We start from the raw sequence: 10,880 nt of genomic DNA on the forward strand, positions 1-10,880 counted from the left end.
GATTGCTCAGGTCTTCCGCCCAAGAATTCTCAGGTCTTCCAAGTTCACGTAGATCACCTGGCCAGGTTTTCCGTTGTGTTGGCATATCAAGAGTACTTCATTCCTGGCCCCACCCACGTAGGGCACCGCTTGCCCAATCTGGCGGGGGTGGATTCCAGGGGCCTGTGGGAAGAAGTGGGGGCAGGGGATGAGAAGAATGGAGGCAAGACAGGATTCTGATCAAGCCTCATTTATTGGGGGTAGAACATGGGAATGTATACTGAGGGAAGGGAAAGTGTCCATGGGTGATAGGCTGGTCTTGTGGGTGGCAGGTGTCCAAGGAGGGAATTGGCTGAAAGTTCATGCTGGGTCTGCAGAATTTCATGCCTTGCGCATGCATGCTGCTGTGGTTACCAGAGTTGTGGCGGGAAGGGGAGAACAAAGAAACAAGGAGGAAGAAGAAGAAGGAAATGGCGGGCCAGGGCTGAGGTAGTTGTGAAATCCGCTCATGTTGTTGGAGGCTGTAAATAGATTTCACAGCGGGTGGCTCCCCACAATTAACCACTCTTTAGGGGAAGGATAGTTGGGAGATGCCTACCAAAAGATCTCAGAAGATGGAAGTGTTAAAATGGCAGTGTTGTTTCATAAACCATATGGTAGTGGATTTATGCTTGAGCACCATTATTCCTGATCAGATTAGGACTTAGCTAATTGCCATCAAAATGGATTTGAGAAACACATACTGCAGAAAAAGGTTGACTCCCAAAGTTAGTTGCCAGGCTTATTCATGGGGGCTTTGACTTTACTAGTGCTTCCTATATGTTTTTATAAAATCACCATCTGAACAGACCCTATTCAACATCACAGTATCCTCATACTTTTCTTTTCTACAATTGCAGGGGAACTCCAGAGCAAGTGAAAAAGTAGGTGTTCTGGGCTCATCCAATGTCTGATGAGAAAACAAATATAAGAGACTCGGGCTTCAAACTAGAGACTCAGGCTAATCACAGCATCATGGTGAGATGAGGATTAGGGGTATGATGAAGGGTTTCCATGGAGGAAATGTGCCCTTGTTACGACATTCTGTGGTAATGGCTGTGATCTCTCTAAGTTGTGCAAGTTTTGCATGCAAGGGGGTTTGCAGGTACTCTAGTTTTAGTTTCTGTGGTGTAATTTTTAGTTTGTCTCTGAGCAAAAGGGGTGACCATAAGCAGCTCCCTAGATGTTAGGTGCCATTTACACTGGACAATTACCAGGGACAGTTTTCTCAAATACAACCCATCACCACAGCATGCTCTATGTATATGACCTTGTTCTGTCCTCACCACAGCTGGATCTGGGGTTTGCTTTCTATGATGGCAAAAAGATGTAAAAGTGAGGTGCAGATGTGAACTCACTCTTGCACTGCTAAAGGGAAGGTCATAAATGTGAACTCAGCCATGTGTCATAATACTGTGACCTACAGACATGAACTTACCACACAACCATATGCTTGCTAGAAACCATGCAAGAGAGTTCTAGCACATGTGTATGTACCTACACCCTAATTACCTGGGCCTACAAAGAGACCAAAACTGCCCATCATTATAAAGTAGCCTCCATAGTCACATGGCCTAGGGAAGTTAGCTGTCCAGAATATTACAGACTTTGGCATAGTTATTAGTACCCAAAGCACACAGTATTCCCACATGCAAATGAGCAGCTCAAAATTCTGAGTTGTGTGGCAATACATAGGATAACATGGTCAATCCCAAGAGGGCTGAGGACACAGCTCAGCAAGTCACCAAAAGCAGACAGGCAGGAAGTGGCTGTGGCTCAATCAGTTGGGCTCCTGTCTATCATACAGCATGAACCCAGGGCCTCTTTGTAAAGGCAGGCTCAGCCACATGCTGCAGAGAGCTACTGGCTCAGGTGCCATGGAATGCCACGAGCCCGCAAGCACTGCAGAAGGTATCCAGGCCTGCAAGCACCATGGGGCGCCAAGTCAGCAAGGTGACATAACAAAAAGGGAGACAAGCAAAAAAACACAGAAGAGCATGCAGCAAATCGACACAGAGCAGACAGCAAGCAAGCCACAAAGCGGGGGGGAGGGGAAAATAAATAAGTAAAAATACAGACACAGAAGAACGCACTGTGAATGGACACAAAGAACTGAGAGCAAGCAAAAAAAAAAGCTGCAAAGGGGTGATTAAAAATACATATATATTAAGAAAAAGCAGATAGGCATTGAGAAGACAATACAGTGCATTTGATAACATCATCCCAAATGACACCATAGATGCTCAAATCATGAGTCAACACAATACTGTCACTGAAAAATAAGAACTCAGGAACATCATCATTCTTAACCTGGTTTCTAAAACCCTTCTTGAAACATTCTTAAACAGCTGTCTTTATGGGTGTTGGCACTCAATCTAGGCAGCCCTCTATAATGAGCATCCCAGAGTTGATGGCCAATAATGAACAAACAATATTTCAATGAATTAACAAAGGGGGTTGCAAAGAAAGACTGGAAGAAAATCCATATGATTAATAAGCAGTGACATTTAAATGTTAATATTTTAGATCATCAATCTTCTACAATTGATTATGTTTATTACAATATGATACTGAATAAATGCAATGGAATGTACAATGTAGGCTGGAATCTAGACCACCAAAAAAAAGTTGCTTTTAATCAAGTGGAAATTCCTGTGGAACAAATGGTAAATGTAGCATCAGTACATGTATATCCAAGGAGCTGAATTTGTTGGATTTGTCAAGAGGATACTGGCAATTTAGGTGAGATACACTATAGAGAGGAGATGTGATAGTACTCAGCCACTGGGCCACAGCATGTATTTTTGTGCCATTTGTACACTGGGTATGGCCAATTGCTTTAGGCTTCCATTAGCTACAAAGCTGGGGACACTGAGTTTTGTTTCTTTCCTCCTACTCTCCCTGCCATCTTTCTTTCATGATGGAAGGCCCCACAGCAGCAAACATCATGTTTTTAAATTACCATCTCTACAAAATTTAGCATCTTGTCCAAGGCCATAAATTTCTTTAGCAATTCATAAGCAACCCACACCACTGCATATTTCACATATATTAACCTGTAAAATCCTCACCAGAATCATTCTTGCAATGATGGACACTCTCCCCATCCCTTACATGAAGATTCTGAGGGGCATTGATTAATGACCCAAGACTTCAAGTTCCTAAGTGGTAGAGTCAAATATTCTACCACTAATATCTGTGATAGTGCTACCTATCACAATATATACTAATATTGTGATAGTATATTACAATATACCAATATTGTGAGCTATCACTTACATCACAGGCATGATTTATTAGTGACAATGAAGGAGTTTCCATCATCTGTATATATGCATGTGCCTTAGACAGTTCTTAAACACTGCACTTATATATTTGATATACTCAGGGGTCATATAACCCAGGGTTGCATTAGTTGCATTTTACCAAATCTTTTAGTTATTAGTTTGAAAAGCAAGAGAAAGCCCAAAATGTTTCTGGTAAATTCTGAGACTTGTGAGGCATCAGTAGAACAAGTTGCCAATCTCTGCCAATGTTGGGTCACAGCTCAGTGCATGGCCCAAGTAGACAGGTATTGGGGAGATATTTTCATCTACTTGATGACTTTATTGCCACAGCCATTAAAATGATCATTCTGTGAGTACACATTTGGAGGAACAGTAACCAGGAAGTAATCAAACTCCATCTTAGTCATAAGCTTCATGTTCATCACTCTCATTGCCACATTCCTGCATAGGTGGGATAAAGAATCAATGCTCAACCTCTCAATACAGTTAATCCAAATTAACTGTCCCACAGTGGGCTGGTTCATGTAAGCATGGAGAGTCACATCACTCAGTGAATACAAAAATACAGTAATGAAAAGAAAGAATGAAGGAAAAATATAAGTTGAACATGTTACTTTTAAATGGTAATGCTTCAGTATAATGACAAGCTCTATAAAGACTATCCTTATGACACATCTCAGTGACTCAATACAAAGAATAATTTACCTAGAATTATATCCAGTCCACCAATACACACAAAGAAAAATACTACACAACAAATGAGTATTTTAGTAGCAGCATTTTGTAGTAGTGGAGATTGAAATGATCTTGTGAAGTACAAAAGGACACTACAATTAGCTTTGATTCAAAAGAAGGACACTACAATTAGCTTTGATTCAAAAGAGGAAGGAAGAGTGATAGGACTCTGAGGGAATAGCATCTATTTCATACTATTTGTGGGTTGGATATATCATGTTGTTCTTGGATGCCTTAAGCTACATAGCCAAACATTCTTGTTTCTCATTTGTTTCCTGTTCCTCTCCTCCTTTAAAATCCTTCTTCCACCAGAAAGCATGGGCTACCACACATCATTCCAGGCTTATTGCCCTCAGCTCCATATTTTCTTGCCCATTGCAAAGGCATGGCAGCTGCCTGAATAATTTGTGAACAACACCCCTGTAAAGATACTTACTCTGTGTCCTCCCAGCAACCCCCAAGGGTCTGTTAGAGAAGTCCCCTAGAGATAGGGCAGACAAAGACATTTCATCTAACTCAAAGTTAAGGTCACCCTTTCGTTTACTGAAATAAACTTCCTAATTTTAGCTTTCATTAAGATATGAAAATCAGACCAAGTAATTATTCATGATGTATACAATTTCCTTGGTCAGGGGGGTGTTCATTTGGAGCCTGTTACTAACTTAGCCCTGACACAAGAGGAACCACAAAGAATCACCTGTATGATACAGGGCTAGTTTTTCCTCGTAGGATTAAGATTTTATTTCCAACCTAAATAAATAGGAGAGATGGATCAAACAGGAAAATCCTGTGCATTTCCACACATCTGTTACAGTTACTTTACGGGCATTTCACTGGACCACTTTTTATCATCAGCTTTTCTAAAGGAAGCAACAGAGTAAAATATTTGTGCAAACATAAACAGCATGGTCCAATCCTCAGTGTTTTCATTTCTCTAATTGTAAATGGCTTCAGGAGTAAGTGCAAATGGTGGTATTGGTTACACGTTAAGAAAAAAAAATCTAGATAATTTAACCACAAGGTTTTTCATGCTTACTTTACTGTGGAGAGAAGCCTGCTTTCAGCTTCCACGGGGACATAAGAAATAGGAATGTGCTTCTGTTTAAGGTGAAGACAAATGGCCATGTACTACAGTACTTGGAAGCAGCTGTGTTCCCATTAGGTGGTTTGGGATTTTGCTCATATTCCACCACAGTTGCACATTTTACATATATTTGCACAGTCAATGGTCAAACTATAACACTGGGCTTCAAAAGGGGCAGGAGGAGTGGTAAGAATCTCTCATTGAACAAACTGCTGCAGTTTAGTCCCTTTGCAGGGTTAGTTCCTGCTAAACACCAGTGACAGCTTCCCTTGCTATTGCTGCCCCTCCATGGTGTGGTTCTTCCTCTCCTCAGCAGCTCACTTGTGCTTGCTGATTACCTGCCTCATAGACCCTAATCCCTGCTCCAAATAAGGCCTCATGACCAATCCAGGAGGAACACACCCAAGGTACTGACTGTGACTCCGTGTCCTCCAAGATCCTCCTGAAGGCCAGCTGGAATAGTTTCTAAGTGCCAGGGCAGAGAGCATGCACCATTTACTTCAAGGTGAGGTCAACTTTCTTCATCTGAGTTAGAACTGAGCCATTCTTCATTTCTTCCTTTTCCCATCTAATTCAGACATGAAAATTTGATCCTGTGCACTAGAGGTGGGAAGTACAAATGTCTGGTGGGTCAGTGATTAGTGGGCATCTCTTAGCTAATCACTATGTCAAGGGTAAAATCACAAAAGGCAGCATCAAGTTATTAACTATATGGTAGAAAAATATATTCTACTTGGGTTAAAAATTTTGGACTTAGTAATCAAAATGGACTTGAGAGATACATCATCCAGGACAAGCTTCTGTCTTTTCCTGATGTGTCTCCTTTCCTTGAGTTCTTTCCCATCCTGTATTCTAAAGTCACCAAGTGGACATAAGCTTCTGATATCACTATACAGTGAGTTCTGATCCTTACAGTGCTTTCTTTTTTTTAATGAGCATTTATTTTTATTGTATTTTTTGTAGACACAGACCACAAAAAATGTTACATTAAAAAATATAAGAGGTTCCCACATACCCCCCCACACACACCCTCCTCCAAGGTCAACAACTTCCTTCATCACTGCAGCACATCCATTGCATTTGGTGAATACATCTTGGAACACTGCTGCACCACATGGATTATAGTTCACACTGTAGTTCACACTCTCCCCCAGTACATTCAGTGGGTTATGCCAGGATATATAATGTCCAGCATCTGTCCCTCCAATATTTTCTTTGTAATTGCAGCCAGCCCATAGAGAAAGCAACAATGGTAAGTATTCTGAAATCTCACTAGCTGAGGAAAAAAATCCACATAGTGAAAAAAAAAAAAAGGGGGGGGGGTCCTTCCATGCTAGTTTAGTCTCAAGAAGTCCCTGATTATAGCCTCCTGGTAGGAAGGAGAATTGGGGTGTGGTGAAAACTGCGGCTATTCCAGGTAAGACAACAATTATGTTTCCTGAGAAGCTGTGTTCTCTTTCTTTGGCATTAGTCTGTGTGCACCAGAGTGGCACATGATGAAATGAAAACAGACATATGTGGCCATTCATTAACATATGAGACAGGGAAGACTTGAGAAGGTGTACAAAGTATTCAGAGCTGCACATCTAGTGAAAACAGACCCAGGCACTGGAGATATTAGAGGCTTAGATTCCTAAACCACACACTTTCTTCATGCCTCTTCTGCCTGGCAGGGTCTCTAAAGTTCTAGTATGAATTTGTCAACATTTCCTATTTTAATTCCTGGTCCTGAGCCCCACAAGGTCAGTGCATGTACAGCAGATTGCAATTTTTGCAGATTTTCAAAAGCCCAGTATCCATTTGTGCTAGTAGTTATGATATGGACAATAGAGAGAACATATTCACCCTTGTAAAATGATCTCCAGGACAGCTACCCAGAGTCTAGCACTAGGTCCATTCTTTGTACTCACCTTAGTGTGTGTGTCCAGTCAACATTTCAGGGTGATAAGATTTGAGAAGAATGCTGTAACTTTTGAGCTAAATGAGGCAGTGAGAAGTTGAGGGCTGATTCCTTCACCTCTTCTTCCACATTTGCAAACTGCTTGCAACATCTCATTGGAGGCCTGGGACTCCAGAGAGCACAGGGAATGTCTCAGGACCCAGGCTAGGGAGCTGGGATTCCTATGGTAGCCAGCACGGCCTCAGGTAGAGAAGAGAGGGTGGAGGCCTTATTTTAATAATGTTCCTATGGATGCTTGTGTTCCTAAAAGACTGACTTGTGGATCAGAGGTACATCTCCACCAGAAGCAAAGATGATGACAATCCAGGTAGGTAACAATTCTCAAGAAAGGATCTAATGGAGAGGATTCCAGATCAGTAGTTATACCTGGTGCCAAATCCAAAATGCTGGATTAGGAATTAAACCTACATTTCATCACATTTAAGAAAGGCTTGATTCCAGCTGCCCCTTCAGTGCTAAAAAACCCTAGCAGGTTTTTGTAGGACTTCTGTGAATGGGCTGCTGGATGGCTTCACACACTGGCTCTCCAAATCCTACTCAGCTGGAGTCCTGGAATTGAGCAGGCCCAAGAGAAAATCTCTGGACAGCAGGACCACAGCTTCCCTGCTCCTCCCTAAACCAGTGCTGCTGCCAGGCATCTCTGCTATGTCCTTCACACAACATGTGTATCCCTCCCTATACCTTTCCCCAGGCTTGTCAAAGCACCCAAGGTACCCAGTCCTAGAGAGGCTTGATGAAGTCACTTCTTTAATTGGCCATGCATCCTGCATAAACCCTATTATGTCAATTGCAGGACAAGGAAATGTGGGCAAGTTACCTCTAATCTTGTGTTCATCCACCCAAAAGGGTTAGGAAACCTATGGGGGCATTGAGAGGACAAAGGTCTGCCCAATTCCTAAGGTCATCCCAGGCACTTGACAGCCACTTGGTTTGTGAGGTGGGTGGTAGCTCTCTTCCCCAGGATCTGATTCAACTCCAGGTTGCAGAGTTGCCCCTGGAGATGGATGAACTGGTAAGTGAACAATTTATTGACTGGAGAGGACAACAATATACACTTGATCATTCCTCCATGTTCTCCTATGGAACAACAACACGAATGGAAATTAAAGCAAATAAGCACTAATTAGGAGACAGAAGAGAGGCAGGGAGGTTCTGAACCAGGAAAATGGGAAGGAAAGCAATAGCATGCTTAGAAAGACAAGGAGACACTGACTGCTTTCTTAGTGCTCAAGGAAGATATGAGCATTTCTCCCTAAAATTAGAGCATGTGAGGTCTAGAACACAGACCCTATATCTTAGGCAAACCCCACAAGGCAGAAGAGAAGCAATTGAAGCTCAAAATCAGGATGAGATGAGGACAGAATTGTATCCTAGGTGCATGTCATGTTATGACATCAAAAATAGGGGCTTGAGCTCCCCTTTCAACCTGAACTTTCTCCTTTCCTTTTGCAAGGCCACCCCATCACTGTTACAGCATTGTGCATTCAGAAGCATTTTTCACAGATGAAGAAGATTCAGACATAGAGAATGGCAACTTGCATGTAATTTATTTCCTTTCTCTCTATTTTAAAAATCTGTTTCTTATCTGTAAGCATTTCTTTGTAGCTCTTTTATCCATTCTTTATATAATTATCTTGAAGGTCTCTTCCAGGAAGATGAGTTCATACCAATGACAATGTTTTTAAAACATGTCTTCAACTTCCTACCTACTATATTTCTACAATACACTGATTTTTCAACCTACTCTGCACCATGAATCAACTCATGGAATCCATATGGGCCAGACAAGTAGCTGTGCTGGGATCAGAAGCCTGGATCTCCATTATGGGGAAGGGGACTCTGTGAAGTTGGTTCTGGGCTGGGCTATCCCCTCACGGTAGTGATGCTGCACATGCAGCTCTGGAAATGCAAGTCTGCTCTCCTCCCTGCAGCTGTCTACACTCTTTGAGGAGGAGAAGGAGTCTCTTTATGTCAATTGTCTGTTCCTGGAAAGCACAGATGGCATCCAAGATGTAGAAAGAGAAGAACAAGAAGAGGAAATGTTGAGTGTGGTGTGGGTAGAATGAGGAGAAGGGAAACAGGTCAACTAACACTCCACTGATTCTTTACTTTCTCTTGACACTTCAGGAAATCCAGCCTTCTTGAGGAGCTTACTGAAGAGACTGCAAGTGTGGGAGCATGGAGATAGAGGTGAGAATTGGATGGTGAAAATAAGTGCAGACAGGTGAAGGATGCCCTGAGACCCTCACCCCAGGGACTAGAAACCCATTCCACAAAAGTCCTAATTTGCTCAGCTATGGCTCCTTAGTTAAGAGGAGAGAGCTCTAGCCCAGTTTAAGAACAGAGTTTGCCCTCCCAATCCCCTTAAAGTCCACCAGCTCTTCCCCTCTCTATTATTGAGTGTGGTGGATAAAGTGGAGTGTCATTGAGTGCCACCTAGTCAGGTCTCAAGGGAAAAGGTTGAGTTAGATTGTTAGTTTGCCAGGGCTGCTTTACCCAATACCACTGGCTAGTTGGTGTATATGCAGGAATTGACTGCCTAAAAGTTTCAGAGGTTAGAAGTAAACTCTAGGTGTGAGCATGGCCATGATTTCCCTCAAGCTGGTGGCAGTTTGCCAGCAATCCATAACTCCACTTCTCCCTCCATCACCTATCATCTCTTTATATTTGTCCCCTCTGCTCCTGCTCATGAATTTCTCTAGACTTGCTCTCTTCAGGACTCCATGCATAAAGGACTAAAGCCGCCCTGTAGCAGACTGACATCACTTACACCAATAAGATCTAACAGCCCTATTCACAAACGAGTTCACTTCCCTAGGAGTCAAGGTGAGGGTGAAATCATGGCTTTATGGCTGGACCTGACTTGATCCAACAAGAACAGTGATGCTCTGAGGTCCCTCTTAAGCAAGAAGGGTAGCTACTGTGGCCATCTGTTCTCACTGGGACCTCTCAGTTGCCCAAGACATGGGGTTCTCAGCCTCTGCAGTTCTCTACCCAGATACCAGATTAGCTCATGCACCTTTTCTACAGATGCAGGTCTTCAAGATTTCTCTATGTATGTAGAAGTCAAAGAAACAAAACCTGAAGGAAATTTCCCTGCAGAGCTAACTTGGGATGAGAGAAGCAAGGGAGATTTCGCATTACTCATTTCCCCTTATTAAAGATTGCAATTATTAAAATAACTCTATTATACTATAATGAGGAGTGTTTTATAATATCTACATTTTGGAATATATTAATGTAAGAAAATTTGTTTTTGGTATCACAGTATAACTTTTTAAAAATGGAAAATGACAGGTAAGCTTTATGTTTGATTAAGAATGAAACTGTTGATTAGGAAAAGGAAGGTTTTTTTTAATGTGAATCTTTCATGACTGAACTCTGTTGGAAATTTCTAGACAATCTTTGTCACAGACAGCACCCTCTGCAAGGAGCAGCAATAGGAATTCAATGCCTCCTGGATCTGGCTCCCAGGGATATCAGGGACCTAAGGTCACTTCTCCAGGGTCTGAGGTGCCTTCTGGGTCTTGCAACCCACCTCAGGTATTCCAGATTCTGTATTTGTGTTGCAGATCCTACAACTGACAGCTGCAGAGACCTTGACTAGAGGCCTCAGTTTGAGGCTAAGAGGAGCTGGAGATCTCACAGTGTTTGGAGATGCCTCAGTACTCACTCTTCTACTCCACTCAGAATGAGTCAATTTAATGACAGTTCAGTTTTACTTCAAAAGATTAGGCTGTTTTAGAAAGAGGTTAATTTAATTTTACTTATTAAACAATATTTGTATCTTTAATAC

The 10,880-nt window shown here is 42.1% G+C and overlaps 1 long non-coding RNA gene across 1 annotated transcript; it reads left to right on the plus strand.

The window, feature by feature from the left end:
* Nucleotides 1–8,596: 8,596 nt before the first annotated feature.
* Nucleotides 8,597–9,295, plus strand: LOC131277632 (uncharacterized). The gene is made up of 3 exons (XR_009184774.2): nt 8,597–8,625; nt 9,016–9,125; nt 9,212–9,295. It is a non-coding gene; the product is annotated as an uncharacterized lncRNA (long non-coding RNA).
* The last annotated feature ends 1,585 nt before the right edge of the window (nt 9,296–10,880 follow it).

The sequence above is a fragment of the Dasypus novemcinctus genome, unplaced genomic scaffold (genome assembly GCF_030445035.2).
Source record: "Dasypus novemcinctus isolate mDasNov1 unplaced genomic scaffold, mDasNov1.1.hap2 scaffold_204, whole genome shotgun sequence".
NCBI lineage: Eukaryota > Metazoa > Chordata > Mammalia > Cingulata > Dasypodidae > Dasypus > Dasypus novemcinctus.